Source organism: Amblyomma mixtum, chromosome 4 (assembly GCF_055824585.1).
Source record: "Amblyomma mixtum isolate Tamu chromosome 4, ASM5582458v1, whole genome shotgun sequence".
Classification (NCBI taxonomy): Eukaryota; Metazoa; Arthropoda; class Arachnida; order Ixodida; family Ixodidae; genus Amblyomma; species Amblyomma mixtum.
The window spans coordinates 132,173,703-132,187,821 of NC_143015.1; positions in this window are offsets into that span (position 1 = coordinate 132,173,703).

Below are 14,119 nucleotides of genomic sequence, written 5' to 3' on the forward strand. Positions count from 1 at the left end.
CGCATGTTTTTGTTTTGGGCATTTGTCGTTTGGCACTTCACTGCAGCAACTGCAAAATGTGTAATAAAACTGTGCTAATATTCCAGCGCCTCACCATTCTGGGTACGGCAAGGACCAGATATGACCGGGAAAGCTTAGAAGCCTTTCATGTTAGCAATCATAAATAAAACTCTGTGACACATTTCTGTGTTTAACGAACAAGGAACATGCCTACCTAGAGGGTAGATAAGGATCATGAAAACTGTCATCAGTGTGAGTGTCATCGAAGTAGTTGAAGATGCACATGCGTCGGATGTTTTGTGCGGCAACTGTATATTTCAATAAAGCACAGTTGGTAAGCACAGTTGGTAAGCACAGTTGAATTCAGTTGATATCATGACTAGCATTTACATGGCGGTGATCTAAAGGTCGAAGTCGTACAGGATGTCCTATTTCAAGTTAGGCTAGTATGTTTGTATTATAGTGCCTAGAATACTCTAGGCACTATAGTTTGTATAAACAAGTGCTCACCTCTTCTCCATTTTCAGCGATGTCAAGCGTCGTCGTCTCAGGAAGTCCGAATGGGCCTCTCTGTCGGCTGCCTTTGTATGGTTTCTTTCCGGATGACTGAAGAAAAAACGAGGAGCGTTTGTGCAATAAGCCTGAGATGACTATTACTGAAATCGGTTGTAAAACACAATTTTCCAAAGTGTCATCGCGGGCACACTTGATACCGAAACACCTGAGCTTGCCACCTACCTAGGTCATGTAGAAGGTCGTCGTGATAGCAAGGGAGATGTCGCTGTTGACAACTGAAGTGGACTTACACGAGAAAATGGTATTGCTAAGTGAGAATTCGGCTAGTTATTATAAATATAAACCAAATATATTGTATTCTCTTCTAGCAACAGACCAATTCACCTCGCTAATCCGATAATTTTCCAGTCTCGACCTTTAGAGCGCGTTACGCAAGTGAAATTCTTAGGCGTACAATTCCACGAAAATCTCCTCTGGACACCACATATTCAGCGCATTAAGCGTACCATAGCACAATGCATTGGAATGCTCAACAGGCTTCGCCCATTTCTACCGCTGCGGCTAAGGCGCCAGCTTTATTTCAGTGCAGTTCATTCAAGGTTGCGTTATTGTTTGCTTATCTGGGGAGTCACTGGAAAAGCAAATCTTGAAAGCCTTTTTTTATTGCAAAAGAAATCTATTCGCTTTATCGAAAATTTATCAAGATATGACTCCACATCCTCCTACTTCAGCAAAAACCAAATACTACCTATACAAACATTATATTATGAGCGACTGTCTCAGGTGGCATTCTTGGAACTCATTGCCAATCGTCAACAATTTTTTTCTAAATACATGACCGATCAAACACGATATGAATTCAGGCACACAAAAATACAGAAACCAAGAAACAGAACAAACTATGGTAGGCAGTCTTTAAACTGGCAAATCCCAAACCTTTTGATCTCCCATCCCGACTTAATTGATATTATGGAGAAATCTTCCTCTCTCTTTGCTTTTCGTAAGCGGGCGAAAATTTATTTTCAGGAAAATGCACTATAATTCTTTTTTTCTGCTTACACCTTTCTATTGATCGCACATTTGTTTTATTTTTTGTGTACACAGTTAGTTTCTATATATATGTGGGATCTGTATCTGCTCTTGCACTGCTCTGTTTTGTGTTTTTTTCTCTATTTTGTTTTTCTAGGTATACTATTAGTTTCCATACATATTTTTTATTTATGCTCTTGCACTGTCCTTTCCTGTGATTTTTTTTAGACGTTGTCTCTGCTAATAAGAATATAATGTGTTTCTATTAGGAAGTTGTGTTGCACAAACATTTACACTGTGATCATTATATTGTTTATGTATGTGTATATATGTGCCCCTTGCTGTTGTGTTCGAGTGGTGCTTAGGGCCCAGTCAGGCGGATTGATCTTCGCCTTTTGCCCTCTGCACCAAGGCACTGTGTGGTCTAAATTTTCATGAATAAAAAAAATAAAAAATAAAAAAACGAGAAAAACATTACTGCCGGCGTCCTTCACCGACAGAAGACCCCGTATTTCTACATGCTACGTACACGGTCATGTATCAACTGCGAGCCCATGCAAACTGAACCCCCCTCTTTTTAAAAGAGTAAGACCTTCTTTCGCTCAGCCTAGTGCAGAAATGGTGGCGTCAAAACTAGAGTGAAAAGCAGACTAATGGGAAATATTCCTCCCCGGCCATAAGATTCCTGCAAGAACTCAGCAGGATTTCCGCGTAGGCAATAGTCTCCCGTACCATTTTCAGGTTGAGTCCCATGATGAAAACGATCACTGTGACAAAACTGGCGATGAGGATGAAAGACGCGAAGATCTCCTTCCAGTGGCGCTGAGTTTTCCTGTCGTAGACACGCTGAACCTGTTGCTCGGAGATTTTGCTGAGCGTGCTGTAGGGACAAACGACCACCGTCACTGACACGCGTTAGCCTACAGCAACGCGAGGTAGATAAAAATACGCACGCTTTATGCCCACATAAGGATATGATACAGTGTTAGAACAGTACTTCGTAACTGGATAACTGATATGTTTGGTACACATTCATGAACAAGAAGCGCCAGGAAGACAAACGTATGTGCAGTGTGTCTACAGGTAAAAGGAGTATGTACAAGCGACTTTGTGAAAGGTAACAATGTGTGACAAGCTGTGGAGAAAAACCATTAAAAGTTACACTATCAATAAGGCCAGTGAAGCATGTAAAAACGAGCTCGTAATGTTGAAAAGCAAACAACTTGCTTTCGTGGGGTGCAAATGACCATTGTTTTTGTTTTGTGCTTTGGGTGGTGCATTTTTCATTGAATTTGTCATTGAAACTCCAGATCCGAGAGGTGTTTGTTCTCTGTCAGCCTTCTTCATCGTCTTTTGAGCGTTTTAAAATCCTAAATTTATAAAATAATCGTGCGAATCTGGCGCTCAGAATGTCAGCTGCTGAGATAGCGTTGATTAGATTAGTCCAAGTTATTCTAAATTAGAAAAGAGGTGGGTATTTCGGCGCACTAGGCATGTGCTGTAAGCATGCCAACTACCCGAAAAGCCGTTACGAAACATAACACCGTGGTGTTCGTCACTGAAAAATATACAAAAAACTAAATGGAAAGCCCTGAATGCAAACAACTGAAATCAATGAACGACGGGACTGAAACGGCCCCGGCTTTGTAGCGTTGAAAAAATTATTTTACCCTGTAAAACGACTGCTCGCAGAGATTTATTTTTGACTTGAGGATTTCCTCTCACTTCACCATAGTCCTACTACAAGTTCGATCAGGAATAGTTGCTCTGGAATAAAAAGCCCACCATCATCAAAAAACGCATGCAGTAATAAGCTGCTTCTTCCTCCAGTCTGCGCCTGGAAGGTGTGGGCGCTATTGTTTCCACTTCAACACAATAGATAGCACCCAGCATGCAAGTATAGCTGCACACGCTTATTTCAAGCGCCAATAATTACCTAATGTTTTATTGGTTCATTACATGTTTAGAGCATTCATAAGACAACTTTTCTCAGGCTGAAAGTTCATCCTATTCTCAATAACGGCAGGCACCAGTTGCGAACAAATAAAGAAAACGCCCTCAATTCACGCATAAATCGTGAAGCCCGCTTCATTTCATTCATACTGTGATTCATAAAGCTCAAACAAATCCCAGGGTGATCAGGCAGAAGCGCAAGGCCCGTCAGTTCAAGCGCTGTGAGAAAATAAATGAACACGAGTGCAAACTTCGCGCTAACAGCACACACCCGAGCTAGTTTGTAGCTTTGGACACAATTAGAAATGGTGCCAGCGCTAAAAGACAAAGGACGATAGAAGGGTAGACACCACAGTGGCAGGATGTGCATTCCTATTGTCTACACTTGCTTCTACCCTAGGCGCTTTGCGCATGTAACAAGTTTCATCGTATAAAAATTAGCGAAACATGTGATGCCAAACTTATTCCTCAGTCTGTCCATTTGCGGTAATTTCTTACTCTTAGCAAGGTCGGTTAAAGTCACCCATCGCGCTTGTCATTTATGCTATTATTTATCAGTTCCTGCAGACACCACACTAAAATGTGGCTGGTTATTTGCTACACCGTGTTGTTACAAAACACCTGACGGTTTAAGAACCCTGCCATTCATGCAGCGATGACAGAACGAGAGTTTGGCCACTAACATCTCAATGTGCCGCCATTTTCTTACCTGAGTGTTGACGGAGAGGGCGAACGAGACAGCCAGAAGATGCGAGGCATTCTCCCTGTCGGATAGGTTTCAAAACACGCACAAATAAAACGCAAGCCGAGACGGCGTTCAGTGATGGCAGCCTTCAAACGCAGCCCGAGAGATTCGGAACGGTTTCCGTTGGCACGCGCTGGGGTTCTGAGTTTTCTTTATGATGATGATGATGTGCAAGGAGCGGCGTATTTTGATAATTTGGGACGTAGAGCTAGATTTTGTACAAAATAAAAAATATGGAAAAGAAAAAGTAGTGACTTTCCTTCTTCGCCAGTCCAGTATAGCTTTCTATCATTCTTCTTCCGTTTAATGGGTGCTGTTACTGAGTGAAAGATAAGGTTAAAGTAGGTCCTGCTTTGAAGCCTAAGGACATCATCATCGTCATCATCCAAGGACCCCGCGCTGCTCTCAAAGACGAAGTGAGCGTGCTCCTCGCCCGTCTTTCCTGGCCTATCCCCCGCCGTGGGTATGTGCCATTCAGCCCGAGGACATCATCATCATCATCATCCGTCTTTCCTCATTTCGCGCACCACTGCTCTGACTCACGAGATCTCCGCGCTGTGCTGAGGACTTGGCCTTCCTGACGCTCAAGTCGACATCCTCAAGCGAGCCACCTCCGTGCGTTCCTGCCTCCCTCCCTGCATTGGGTCCTGCTCACTCCTCTACGGCTGCCTACGCGGGAGACCGTTTGACTGCAGGCCTAACATCTCTGCCCTACGGCTTTTGAACGAACCTACAGCTTCTTTCTAATACATCTCTCGCCATGGTCGGTGAGTTTTACTTTTACACTTTCGATATTTATTCCGGCGTGTAGTGCTGCTGGTCACTATGGGTTTGACAATAAGAGCAAGGCATTAGACAGTGCTCGTGCTCAGGTTCAACGGTCATTCAGCTTGCAAAGGAAGGACGAGACTACTGTGCCGCCAGCCGGCAAAGTAGCCCACAGGGAATTTTGCCAGCAGTTTGACCCCATTGGCTGATTCCGGTCGCATCACGACACACAGCCAATGAAACGGCAACTGTCGGCATTCTCGTTTTCCAGCTGCCTTGCCGGCTGAACACGATGCACAAACAGCTGCTGCCAGCCGGCAATCAAACCTAACCCAAAGAATCTAAGAAGGCTACCTAAAGGCGACAAACTCCAAGGGAAACTAATAATTATTGGTCCTATTTTCTTTTTCTATTTATAAAAGCAAAAACTAAAAATCCGTTTTTTTTTTACGTCGCCTGTCACTGCTGCCCGGTATAAGGAGGCTGCGGCTCAGTCAAGCTTTCTATGACAGCTTTTACTGCAGCTCCTCTGTCACTTTGGTGGCAGAAATAAAAATGATTGATTGATTGATTGATTGATTGATTGATTGATTGATTGATTGATTGATTGATTGATTGATTGATTGACTGACTGATTGATTGAAGTAGGGCTTTTGCACGTCACGTGACTACAAAGAGCCAATAAGACGACACTGCCCGCATTCTGTTTTACGGGCGATTCTGCCGGCTTCCGACATTATAGCCATATCCAGAAAAGAACGTGGAGGTAAAGTGGCCGCATACGACAGACCACTTATGTTAATCGTCATACCAATTTATGCTCTCAAAAATGACTCGCCTTTGGAATTTCACGGGATTATGTTGACTGAAAAATCGTTGTCCAATATGCTTGAATTATGCTATTCGTCAAGCCACATGGACATGATCAGTTGAACCATCTTTAAGGTAATTAAGACCATGTAAGGTTTGAATATAAAAAATGACGAGAATGTGTGGTCACTCACATTGGACGCATTTCCGCCAGAAAAGTGCGCGAGTTCAAGTGATTTGTCTCCTCAACAGAAATGGTGTCAGCAGTCATGGCGCTAGCTACAAAATTTTAATTCACTGTAAACTACGTCACTATTCGAGGCTATAAATCTCCGTTATGCTGAAAACTGTTCGGTCTGTTCACTTCATAGTCACAAAGCTACGCTGGCAACTTTGTGCCGCTCAAAAAGAGAAGCGGCACTTCACCTCCGAATTGGTGTCGTGGTTTGTCGTCTTTAAAAACTCGACCATTTACCAGGAACACGGCGTCCGCAAACGATAATTACACCAGCTGGCCTTGACTGACAAGCATGTGCTCGTGCTAAGTTTAATCACAACAGTGTCCTCATTCCTCAATGTATTTCGGCGTTTCCTGTGGTTCACTGCCTTTCAGATATATCCGAAGTGTCCCAGCGTAAGTTTTTGCGGTCATATTTCACCATCGCTGCAGCAAATGTGCCTATTTTACTTCTCTAAGATGAATTTTATTAGAAGCATACTCAGGCCTGCTAACACCGTCATTGGACGCAACGCATGCGCGTCTCTTTCTGCAACACATAACCAGAAGAGCCTGGAATACTTCGGGTATCGTTAGCTGCAGGTGTCCTGCCGTCCCTAGCAAGAAAGCTAGGGGGTCATATGAAGAAGTTTGCAGATTTTTTTTCAAATTGTTGCAGTCAATTCATGTCACCTTTTTTTAGCTTTTTTGAGCAGAAAGATAGACATTCGCGCGTCCATTGCCAACTATCTATCAGTTCACAAGTATTCCTCCATTTAAAAATCAATGCGCCCTACACAGCGCCCTAAAAAATTAGTGAGACACTTCAGCTGTGACTTGTGTATGGCGTGATAGGGGCCCTGGTCCTCCGTAAAAATAAAGTTATGATTAGCACACAGTCGTAAGACACTTCTTCATGTGAAAGGCCACATGGCATATAAACCCCCATTGTGCTGGGCTGCTGACCCGAAAGACGAGGATTCGATCCCTGCCGCGGCGCTCGAATTTCGATGGAGGCGAAATTCTAGAGGCCCGTGTACTGTGCGATGTCAGTGCACGTTGAAGAACCCCAGGTGGTCGAAATTTCCGGAGCCCTCCACTACGGCGTCTCTCATAACCTAAGTCGCTTTGGGACGTTAAACCCCATAAACCAAACCAAGCGAAACCCCCATTAATCCCCAGCCGTACAACCTTGCATTGAGTGCACTATTTAGTAATGTGTATCCTACCTGAAGTTTGAAATTATTGAAATATTTCATTAAGCGAAGCAATTTAATTATACTTAAATAATTCGAGACATGCTGCGATCTCCAGTTCACATATGTCTTCCTTTAATCCCTTTTATTACACGCCTAACGTCACGTTTAACGTAAGCGTTGTTGGATGTTTGAAATTCCCTTGACAGTTCCTCTGAACCAATCAGGATTTCTCACTCACGGCCAACGCTGACGGCACCGCTTTTTATGCGATATTGGACCCTTAAGCTATCGCTTAAAATGATTTTCTCAGCGTCATAAATCGAACACGACCTGTACCGAATAGCAGTGCCTACAACTGTCAAGTAAGGCATGAGGTGTGCAAGCATGGCCGCAGGCCATGCGCTAGGGATACAAGCTATGATAAGCTTGTATCTCTATGATACGGTGAGATAAGATAAATTAAGATGCAAGCTAAGCTAAGATAGAAATAAGAAAAAAATCGACTTATGCCAAAATTTGGGCGCAGCGAATTGCGCAAAAAGGCAGGATGCTGCTTATTTCGACTGTTACCGGCAGCAGTGCCTAAAGGAAACTCAGTTCTTCTTGCTGGTGTTAACAGTGCGGACATCATGTGTGTGCCATCGCTTGGCTCGTGTTGTACGGCAGCTTCGCACCGTGTATTGTTTTCGTCGATGCCTAAAATGTATTGTTTCCGTAAATCTGCCCCGACTCTAATAACGCGTGTTTCTTCTTACCCTCTAGTGGAGCCTACTGGAAGTAAGCCATTTCTTTTTATTTTTAGCAGTTCTTGTTACCAGTGAAAGACTACTTGCATTTGAACGCTGCATGAAACGTTCATATATTTAGCAACTTCGTTTTTTGTCTGTTCATTTTGCTTTGTTTACATCGACACAGCACACGCCATCTAATCAGTAACCCACCAATCGTACCTCTTGAAAGAAATCGCCGGATTATGACCCAATTTGCCGAATAAGGCCGACAGGAGCGCTGACTCCGCTGATAAGAGAGGATCAGTTTTACTGCATCGTAGAAATCTTGGTAGGGTATGCGTTGGGTGGCGCTCGGATTCGATTGCGGCTCTGGTTGAACGGGACCATAGTGTCGTTACTCCGGTGGCTCCGCGATGCTCAGAGCTGAACGCTTTCTCCCTCTTATTTCTACCATCGCGGGCATGCGTTGTGTGCTTCATGGCACTGCGATGCCGCGTTGGCTGAATCTGCTGCGCAGCTGATCTTCACATCTTTTTGTTATGCGGCGGTCAGCAGATGGTGGATCGCTGTGTTCCTTTTAAAGAGTTCTAACGCGCACACAAGAAGAGACAGGGCAGTACACAACAAGCTTTCCCCTTTTCGCTATCCTTCTTACGCAAATATCCACAGTGAAATAAGGAGTGGTGGTCGAGATGTTGACATATTGCTACTAAAAGTTTTAGCGCGGGCACAAGGCCAGACAGCAGAGTACTTGCGCTGTGTACTCTTGTGTCATTGTGTCCGTGCTTAAACTTTTAGTAGCAATGTGTCACCAGCTGGACCACCACTTCACACGTCAGTGTGGACAATTCTACAAGGAGATTAGCGTAAAGGGAAAGCTCGTACAAAAAGTAAACCGTGTCGGGAGCGAAGGGCAGTGGAGAGAGAAAGAGAGTAAAGCGCAGCGCGCAGCTTCGGACGCGCATTGAGAATTCATGTAGCAAAACAGCGTATGCCGAATGCGTAGCGGCAAGTCAGAGTCGGTGTTCCTGTCGATCTTACTCGTGGCCTAATACAACACCAAACTTAAAATATTTGTTCTTAAGTGTGTTCAAAGTTAAATTTGGTAATGTCGAACAAATCTTCTGACCACAAACGTAGGAAAGAGTATACTGTACAACTCTTTCAAATAAACATGAGTAAAATAAGCCGTATTCATTTTATGAAACCTCTGTCAGGTGTTCCAGGAACCTTTGTATCAAAGCGGACTTCAAAGCACCAGAGAGTGACACCACTTAATGTGATTTGCACCAGAATCCTGAACACAAATTTCCTCTCATGGAAATCACGTTTATTCCGAAATATTTCATATTAAATAATGAATTCAGTTGCTCACAAAAGACTTCGTCTTTTTTCTTTGTCAGCTGAGGAAAAGTAAGTAAACTCAACTCACTGCCGTGTTTTGTTCTCAGAGCGCTTGCGCGTTCAGAAGCACAATTTAATCAGTATGACTGTCTATACATTTTTTCATCAATAAACATGATAACTCGTGCAAACAACGTCGAAAAATACGAAAATTTGATGGGATGATGAAAAAACAGGTTAGCCGCCGTGGGGGCACAGTGGGGTATGGTGCTCGGTTGCTGAACCGAAAGCGCGGGTTCGATCTCGGCCGCGGCGGTTGAATTTCGATGCAGGCGAAATTGTAGGAGCCCATGTATTGTGCGATGTCAGTGCACGTTAAAGAACCCCAGGTGGTCGAAATTTCTGGAGCTCTTCACTGCGGCGTCTCTCATAGCCGTAGTCACTTTGGGATGTTAAACCCCATAAACTAAACCAAACCATTTTCTTTTCTTCAAATTTAAGCAGCGCTAACGTTTAAGTCGAATACACAGAGGACATGACAGGACGGGCACTGTGTATTCATGTCCTCTGAGTATTCGTCTTAAAAAAAGTTAGCGCTGCTTAAATTTTAAGAAAAGAAAATGCATAACCAACTAGCCCCGCAACGTGTTTTTTTACTAAGTAAACCAAACCAAATCAAACCAAACCAAAAAAGAGGTTAATTGAAATGATGTTAAAGGAAAGCTAATTTTTCATGTTATGACAGGTAGCCTTGACAGGTGCACGACCACGTTTTTCACTATTGGCAGTTTCACCCCCACCAGCCTACCTAGAGTTTGTTTGCCTCTCCGCAGAAAACTGAAATTTCAATCTGGGCCTGCAAAAATTGGCAGTTGCTTTGCTCTGCAATGCCAGAATATGCGTAGCGTGAGGTGAGGGCGAGGTGCCCACCTCTCAGTGGACACCTGGATCGAAGAGAAGGCGCATAACTGCCCTTTCGGAACAGTGGACACCTCAACCATGCTTTAAGCTAAGTGGCGGTAGTGACAGATGTGCGCTGCATGCGGTGGCATTGACAACGTTGTGCCAGAAACGCGGCGCTGAAGCCATAGGCCGCCAGCGTTCATTGTGTTCACTGGCGTTGTTGTTGTTGTTGCTGTTGTGACTGAGAGAAGGATGAAAAGGAAATTGCACGGGCCTGCCTACTGGCTCGAGCCAAGCCACCACCACTGTCACGTGCAGATAGAGGAGAGTTAAAAGATCAGAGGAAAGAGAAAAAGGAAAGAAAAGACGCGCGTCGCAGCAACAACTGCGTCCGCCGGAGCGGACGCTGCTGAAAAAAACAGATAAGCGGCCGAAGCCGCGCTCGCCGAGGCGTTGGCGCTGTCAACGTTTTATACTCCGATCATTTTAAGGAAAGGAAAGCGAGCGCGCGAGGCGAGGCACGCCAGATGATGATGATTATGATAAGAACTTTATTTTCCGCCAGATAAGGAAGCCCCCTACTCCCCGTCCCCGGCACGCAGGCCTTGGTAACGGGGGCCGGGACCTCCGCGATTAGAATAAAGAAAACGATAAGTGCAAGCACTGTGGGGCGAGAGGGACCCTCGACCACATAATCTGGGAATGCACTAGCTTCCCAGGGGCTAACGAAAACATAAATTGTAGAGAAACCTGGGAAGCCCTGCTGCGGAGCGAGGCCCCTGCTTCACAGCAACAAGCCATCCCCCTGGCGGAAGAAGCCGCGAGGAATTAAGACCTCTTCGCCTGCTTCTAATCGTGGAGGTCCCGGCCCCAGTCACCAAGGCACGCCGGCTGTGCGTAGTGACGTCACTTGCTCCTCGCGCATGCGCAGCACGGCTCCCCAGGAGCCACGCGAAACTCCTCGACCTCGGTCAGTGTAGCTCACGCTAAAAAAAAGCACCAAAGACGTCGGAAGAAAGCGGCATAAGGCTGCTCATTGTGCGGTCCAGACAGGACACAGCAGCACATGATAACGGTTAAGCGCCCGTCGAGCTAGGGCCAAATGCGAGCTGCGCACATACTTTACACTGACGTGTGCGCACTCCGGCGGGAGGGCAGTGCCGTGTGCAAAGAAGTCTTGAGTCAGACCTGACAACCGTGTAGTGAGAGTGTGAAGCATGATTTGCGAAGCGTGAAGAAATCATCGTCGGGAATTTCATTGCCAAAATGCAGTGCGCCTTTCCTCATAAGCAAACCTTAGTGCTGCTCTAGCTTACTTTTCTCGTTATTGGTAAGCTTTATGGCAGCCTTCTTTAATCAATCTGGAGAAGATTTTCGTTCTCTGCGGCGGAAAATTTTTTTTCATCCGTCGATTCGGATCCAGTTGGCGGAGGCGATTCGAGAGCGACCAGTTGCTAGAAATGCCACAAAAGTTAGCCTGTAGGGATATGAGGCTAATAAAATTATTAGTCGCTTATCGGGGTAACCGCTGCACATGTAGTCAAAGACTAATTGCGAAAGCAACTACTGGCAGTGTTTCTCTGCGCGCTTGTCGTCGCACAGATCAACACCCTTATATTCTGCCTAACTCGGCTGTTGAATACATTTGGGTCGATTCCGTTAGGAGTAAACCACACTATTTTCATAGCAGTTCGGTACAGGAAGAACCGTACCTTCGTAATCTGCAGGCAGTATCGTATTTCGTCGCTACTCAGATGACGGGACGAAAACACATCCTAAGCTTCCCTGTATCCCAGAGATGGTATCGTATCCTGCTCGGATAAAGCCACTGCACAGGAAACGTCCACAGGCAACTCGTATTTCGGTAAAAAATTTTAAGAACCAAGCTTACGGCTGCGGGAAAAGTTGGGGCCGGCCGGATGGTAAGAAAAGAAATCTGAATGGTTGAATGAGCACTGAGAAGATCACAGGTGCTGGACTGAAGGTTTCAGACATATACGCCTGGGGCGTATGTTCTAGCTACTGTCTTACTTAAGATGTGTATTTGGCAGTACATAGCTGGCGTGGAATGTGGCCTGAGCTCTAGAATATTGTCACGGATGGGTCCTTAATCACACAGACTAGGCGCAAGCCGCCAACAGAGAAGCAGAGTCCCAGCTCCGAGAGCACGCGAGTTCCTCACTTCTTCGTCCGTTCGGCGCCGCCCGGGGACACCTGGCGGAATTATTCCCCCTCCCCAAAAAAGAAAGCAAAAACGTGGGCGCACATTGAGTGAACAAACGGTCACATGCCGCTCAACGGCTGCAGGCACTAATAAAAAGAACACGCGGAGGAGGCTACGTCCCTTACTGTGTACAGTAAGGCTTCATGCGCAGTACGTGCACGACCTCAGGCTGAGGTCGACGGCGCGAACTCGGTAGAGTGCCATCGGGGAGGACTTCATACGTCACATCCGTGATACGGCGCAACACTGTGTACGGTCCAAAGTAGCGGCTCAGGAGCTTCTCCGACAGGCCTGGGCGACGTACTGGGGTCCATACCCAAACTTTGTCGTCGGGGTGGTACTCTACGTGTCGATGTCGTTGGTTGTAGCGTTGTGCATCCGTGGCCTGCTGCCGTCGGATGTGCATACGGGCCAGTTGCCGGGCTTCCTCTGCGTGCCGGGTAAACTCCTCGGCGTCCGACGTGAGCTCCTGGTCGTCAGGGGCGCACGGAAGCATGGCGTCGAGCATTGTCTGTACGTCACGCCCGTAGATGAGGCGAAACGGCGTAAATCGAGTCGTTTCCTGAAGCGCCGTGTTATAGGCAAACGTCACGTATGGGAGGATCTCGTCCCAGGTCTTGTGCTGTACATCGACGTACATGGCGAGCATGTCCGCTAAGGTTTTGTTGAGGCGCTCCGTGAGCCCGTTTGACTGCGGGTGGTATGCAGTAGTCTTGCGGTGGGTCGTGTGACTCAGCTGGAACACCTCGTGCAAGAGCTCTGCAGTAAACGCAGTGCCTCTGTCGGTGATTACGGAAGACGGGGCGCCGTGTCGTAAAACGATGTGGTGTATGAAGAAATGCGCGATTTCCGAGGATGTACTGCGCGGCACCGCCTTGGTTTCCGCATAGCGCGTCAAATAATGAGTCGCAACTATAATCCACTTATTGCCAGATGCTGATACAGGAAATGGGCCCAGAAGATCAATGCCGACTTGGTCAAAAGGTGTGCGAGGTGGTTCAATTGGATGGAGCAAACCTGCAGGCTTTAGCGGTGGCGACTTACGACGCTGGCACTGACGGCCACCTCTGACGTAGCGATGGATGGTCGATGCAAGTTTAGGCCAATAATAGGCCTGACGCACTCGGGCGAGCGTGCGTGCAAATCCCAAGTGGCCAGATGTGGGCTCATCATGACACGCTGAAAGGATGTCGTCGCGGAGGTCTGATGGCACGACTAGGAGGTAGGTCCGGTCACCGTTACGTGAGTTTTTCTTGTAGAGTACGCCATTGCGATTACAAAAAGAGGACAGGTGGCGGGAAAAGGGTCGAGGTACGTTGGAAGCATGGCCCTCTAGGTGATCCATGACAGACCGCAGGTCAGCGTCAGCACGCTGCCTTGCCACCAAGTCCGAACTGCTGACCACACCTAGGAAACGATGGTCGTCCTCTGCGCTGTCATCAGCTTGCTCAACGGGTGCGCGCGAAAGCGTGTCGGCATCTTCGTGTTTACGTCCGGACTTATAGACAATTGTATAATCAAATTCCTGAAGGCGAAGGCTCCAGCGTGCCAGGCGGCCTGATGGGTCCCGGAGATTGGTCAGCCAGCACAAGGAATGGTGGTCTGTGACGACTTTGAAAGGGCGACCGTAGATATAGGGCTGAAATTTCATCGTGGCCCAGATGACGGCGAGGCACTCAT